Source organism: Aegilops tauschii, chromosome 7 (assembly GCF_002575655.3).
Source record: "Aegilops tauschii subsp. strangulata cultivar AL8/78 chromosome 7, Aet v6.0, whole genome shotgun sequence".
Classification (NCBI taxonomy): Eukaryota; Viridiplantae; Streptophyta; class Magnoliopsida; order Poales; family Poaceae; genus Aegilops; species Aegilops tauschii.
The window spans coordinates 156,791,213-156,797,161 of record NC_053041.3 but is presented as its reverse complement, the minus strand read 5'-3'; positions in this window follow the sequence as shown (position 1 = coordinate 156,797,161).

Below are 5,949 nucleotides of genomic sequence, written 5' to 3'. Positions count from 1 at the left end.
TGGCCTATGGTGTTTTTGCAAAATACATTGATGACAACTTGGCGATGGATGGCAGAGAGTACTTCTACCTTCTATGCCAAACAATTTGCAAAGGCTATTGTAGAAGTGTTTGGTGCAAAATGCTTGAGACCTCCCAATGCTCAGGACACTCAGAGGCTGCTGGAGATGAACAAATCTCGTGGGTTTCCAGGTATGCTAGGATCCGTCGATTGCATGCATTGGAAGTGAAAAAATTGCCCAAGAGCATGGCATGGACAGTTCAAGGGTCGCGGGAAGGATGCCACAATCATTCTTGAGGCCATTGCCGATCAAGGAACATGGATTTGGCATTCATATTTTGGCATGCCTAGATCTTGCAATGATATCAACGTGCTCGACCGGTCATCTCTTTTTGCCAAGTTAGCAAATGGGAAGCACCACTGGTGACCTTTGAAGCAAATGGCCGCACATATAACTACGGTACTATCTTGCGGATGACATCTACTCTAGGTGGAGTACTTTTGTCAAGCCACTTTCAAAATCCCAAGGTAAGAAAGAACTCATCTTTCCCGATGCACAAGCGGCGGCTAGGAAAGATGATGAGAGGACTTTTGGAATTTTTGCAATCCCAATTTGCTATTGTGCGAGGACCATCTAGATTCTGGAATGAAAAAATCCTTTGGTATATTATGACTGCTTGAGTAAAAAGGGTAGTCCGGTGCATGTAGCTCCCGCTTGCGCAGGGTCCGGGGAAGGGTCCGACCACTTTGGGTCTATTGTACGTAGTCGTTCCCTACATTTCTGTAAGAGGATGTTTCCAGGACTTGAACCCATGACCTCATGGTCACAAGGCAGCAGCTTTACCACCGCGCCAAGGCTCCCCTTCATCATGACTGCTTGAGTGATCATGCATAACATAATCATTGAGAATGAGCGTGGACAGGGTTCAAATTACACCTTCTATCACTTGATGGACATACGCGTTATGCCCATGAGAAGAGATGAGCGAATCAAATACTTCATGAAGGTGTACAATGAAATTAGAGACTTCGATTTGCATGATCAACTTCAGAAGATGGAGGAGTATTGAAAATATCATGGCGACAGAGCCGCCTAGTTTCATTTATTTGTTTGTGTATTGTGCAAAACTATGTTGTATGCGTGATGCATTTGATGTTGTGGATTTGATGAACTATATAGTAACTTGATATTGTGGACATGTACAACTTTTTATTTGATTATCAAATATTTTATTTAACGAAATTGCTATTTCACATCTAGATGTGATATACTTATCTCACATCTAAGTCTAGAGCCATCCGATCTTGTTTTCTCTTTAAAATTCGCGCAGGCTGATCTGGCCCCTCGCGCACTCGTCCGTCAGCCTGTGTCCACTTCCACGCGATGGGCTGGCCGTTGTTTTTTCTTTTTCCCCATGAGCAGGCTCATTGATCTGTTTTGCTGTCGTCTACTCGTTGTCTGGTCACGAGTAGGATGGGCTCGGCCCTTTTTTCGTTTGTTTATTGTGGGCCTCGCCAAAGATTTGTGGCACGATTTGTTTTTCATTCGTTTGTTTCACAAATCAAGAGCTGGCTCATCGACTCCCCTCTCACTATTTATTGTTACTCTCTCTTTCATCAGCCGTTCTCATTCCTCCATTATCAATTTTTTTTATTTTTTTACTCTATTGTCTCTATACGACTTTTTTTGTGTCCGTTCGTTTTCTTTCTTTCTATTTCATTTTATCTATTACATTTCCCCTTTTATTTCAAATTCATGAATAAGATTTTTTTGAATATTTTTATAAAATTTGGAAAAAAGTAAGTATGAGAACACATTCAAAATTCTTTTTTATTTTTCACCCAGTTTGTTTTTCATCCCAGTTGCAAGTGCAGCATTGACTCGCAACTAGAGTTCAACCTTTCTTTGACCCAGGGGCGGAGCTGGACCTAAAGTCACCCTGATGCACCACTTCAATATGACGTAAATTTTTCTAGCAAGAGTGTACAAGTAATAATGTGTTCCGTACCTCTATCATACACTAACGAACATAACGCAAGTTAATGCATGCAAAATAAAATAAAAAGCAACAACAAAAATGTTACTAGAATGGTGAAACAAACGACAAAATCACTGGGAATAAATGTTTTGGATTTCAAATCTCAGAACAGACCACCAAACACCAAGGTTCGATAATCTACATGGCAAAACATGGACTTGAAATTTTCATTTAGACCACAGAATGGCTAAATAAAAGTAGTTAAGTAGCTAAATATTTGCACGTTACCTTTTAGTGCATTTGCTTCTTCAAAGCCATGAAATACTCAACCACATTGATCATTGGTGACTTTCAGTCCCAGACTATCAAACCAATGAGGCTTAAACCTTTGCTCTTAAGTCCCAAACTCTGAACATGCAAAATATTTTTTCTTAGTTGATAAGGTCCACTCACCAAGTACTTCCTTCTTATCACATTTTTAAATTAAGATTGTAGTGATCTACCAATTTCCTCTTGCCTTGATCGCATTGAATCTCTTCATCCCAATTCATGTTTTTCAGAGCTTATGACGTACATTTGATAAATACAAACATGCCTGAATAAAAAAACACATGAGAAAATGACCGCAAAAAATGAGTCATGGCTGTGCACCTAGCGGTGATAAATTGGTTTCTGGCTCGCATGGCTGGCTCTCGTCTTCCTACATCAATTAGCTTCTAGGGCCTGCTGTAAAAAAGCCCACGACTTCCTTGCCCAAAAGGATTACAGGCTCCAGCCAAAAAGGCCATCGCTGGCGCAAATTTTCTGCTCCCTGATGCACAACAACCAGTGTAACCTGATGCACACACGTATTATGGAAGCATCACTACTGGACAAACTATTTGACCCTGATGCCTGTGCATCAGGGAGCAGACATGCAGCTCCGTCCCTGCTTTGACCCAATTGCAAGTCCACTATTGACTTGCAATTAGGACTCAACTTTTTTTTGTCTTAGTCGAAAGTCCACCCACGAAGTGTGTCCCATGCTTTTTTTTGTCCCAGTTGCAAGTCCATCCTCGACTCGTAACTGGGGCCCGATCTTTTTTTTTGTCTCAGTTGCAAGTCCACCATCGACTTGCAATTGTGGCCCATCCTTTTTTGTCTCAGTTGTAAGTCTACAATCAACTCGCAACTCAGGCCTTTTTTTGTCGCAGATTGCAAGCGAACCCTCGACTTGCAACTGGGGCGTGGCCTTTTTTTGTCCCAGTTGCAAGTCCACCCTTGACTCTCAACAGAGGCATGATTTTTTTTCTTCTAGTTGCAAGTCCGCCATCGACTTGCAACTAGGTCCTAACATTTTTTGTCCCAATTACAATCCCATCCTCGACTTGTAACTGGGACCCGACATTATTTTGTCCTGGTTGCAAGTCCATGCTCAACTCGCAACTAGGGTACGTTATTTTTTGTCCCGGTTGCAAGTCCACCCTCGACTCGCAACTAGAGTCCGACCTTTCCCCCCGAGTTGCAATCACACTCTTGACTCGCAACTGGACCGCAATATTTGTTTTTGTCCTAGTTGTAAGTCCACACTCGACTTTCAACTAGGGCCCGACCTTTTTTGTCCAAGTCACCAGTTCACCCTCGAATCACAACTTGGACCCAACCATTTTTCCCTAGTGGCAAATCCACTCCCCACTCACAAATGGGGCCCGACCTTTTTTTGTCCCAGTTGCATGTCCACCCTCGACTCGCAATTGGGGCCCAAGCTTTTTTGTCTGAGTTGCAAGTCCACCATCGACTCGCAACTGGGGTCCGAGCTTTTTTAGTCCCAATTTCAAGTCCACCCTCGACTCGCAACTAAGACCGGATCTTTTTTGTCCCAATTGTAGGTCTGCCCTTGACTCGCAACTGGCTCCCGACCTTTTTTTGTCCTAGTTGCAAGTTGACACGCGACTCGAAACGGGGCCTGACCTTTTTTTTGTCCTAGTTGCATGTCCAAACTCGACCCGCAACTGGGCCGGCTCCTTTTTGTTCGTCCTAATTGCAAGTCCACCATTGACATGCAATTGGGACCTTGATCCTCTTTTCCCTAGTTGCAAGTCCATCCTTGACTCGCAACCGGGCCCATCATTTTTTACCTAGTTGCACGTCCATATCAACACGCAATTGGGCTTGACCCATTTTTTATCCCAGTTGTAAATACACCATCACCTCACAACTGAGCCGACCATTTTTTTGCCCCAATTTTTGCAAGTCCACCCTTTAACTCACAACTGGGTCCGATCCTTTTTGTTGGTCCCAATTGCAAGTCCACCATTGACATGCAATTGGGCCCTTGGTCCTCTTTTGCCCCAGTTGCAAGTTCATCCTTGAATCACAACTGGGCCCATCATTTTTACCTAGTTGCAAGTCCATCATCGACTCGCAATTGGGCTCGACCCATATTTTTTATCCATTTGTAAGTACACCCTTAGCTCCCAACTGGGCCAACCATTTTTTTGCCCCAATTTTTGCAAGTCCACCCTTTGACTCACTACTGGGCCCAACCTTTTCTTTTCGCCACATTTGAAGTCCACCATCGACTCGCCAATAAGGGCAGATTTCCCCTAGTTTTAAGTCAACCATTGACTTGCAACTGGACCCGACTAATTTTTTGTTCCAGTTGCAAATCCATCATCGACATGCAGCTGGGCCTTTTGATCCTTTTTAGTGCAGTACTACTCCTTGACTCGCAATTTGGTCCGACATTTTTTCCACCTTGGTTGCGACTTCACCATCAACTTGCAACTAGAGAATTGGTATCTTCGCGATATTAATATATTTTCCTTGTCAAAAACTTGCAACTAGAGATTCTTTTTGCTTTTTGCCCGTGGGTTTGCTTCACAAGTAAGGGCACGGTTTCCGCTTTGGTAGTGTCATTTTGGTGTATCTTGCTCTGTGCAACTAATACAAAAGGGAGTCAGACCATTACTTTAGATGTTTTATGACCCTAGATACGCCATTACTCCGGCAATAATCACGTGAAATACATTGATGAACCTGGTACATATGCACCCACCTCGGAAAACAAATTTCAAATGCCAAACATTCAAAAAAAAAGTTGCATGCCCACATCTACGCGTTCTACGTGCTTGTAGAAAGTTTTGTAAAAAATGCGATACTTTTTTACCTGCGAAAAATGACAAAAAAATAGTGTCATTGAACGTTATTTTTAAGCATTGAAATTTCCTTTTTGCAGAGGCAATATAAAAATTCGCAATTTTTTTTGCAAAGATCTGTGCGTCAAATTTTGTTGTTTCTTTTTACGTTTTAAAACATGTTTAAAATGCATTTTTTAATATAAAATGGATGCAGATGTAAGCTGGTTCAGGACGTCCTCACTGCAATAATAACCTCCAATTCATTTTGAAACGTCCATCTCCGCGAGCCCCTTGTCACACAAATCCTATAGCTGGCCTCTATCTCTCACATGCTGGAGCGCGGGGCTCATGAAGGGACGCGAGCTGTACTGTATTAGTATGACTAGCAGCAGCAGGACAGGAGGAAGGGACAGGAGCTATGGGAAATACTCTTTAGTTCTCGCATGTATATACACCCTATATGGGGTATTTTCTTTAATAATTAAACAAAAAGTCAAAATACTTTAAAAGTATTTTTAGATTAAACTTAACTTACTTGCACAGTAGTATATAAATTTACATTAAAAAAATCTACATTGATTTCACAACGAAAAAGACAAATTTTATTTGCTATTGTAGGTCACTATTTATACTACTTTGATCAAAAATTTGTCTTTTCTGGAAAGAAGTCAAAGAGGAATTTTCTGTTTTGAAACTTTTTTCACTAGTACAATGAAAGGTAAAGTTTATTTAAAAATATTTTCAATTTTTTTTTGACTTTTTGTTGAATTGTTAATTTTTTTATATAGGATACATATGTACACATGAACCAAAAGTTTCCCTCCAAGCTATCATCTAGTACCAGTACGACTT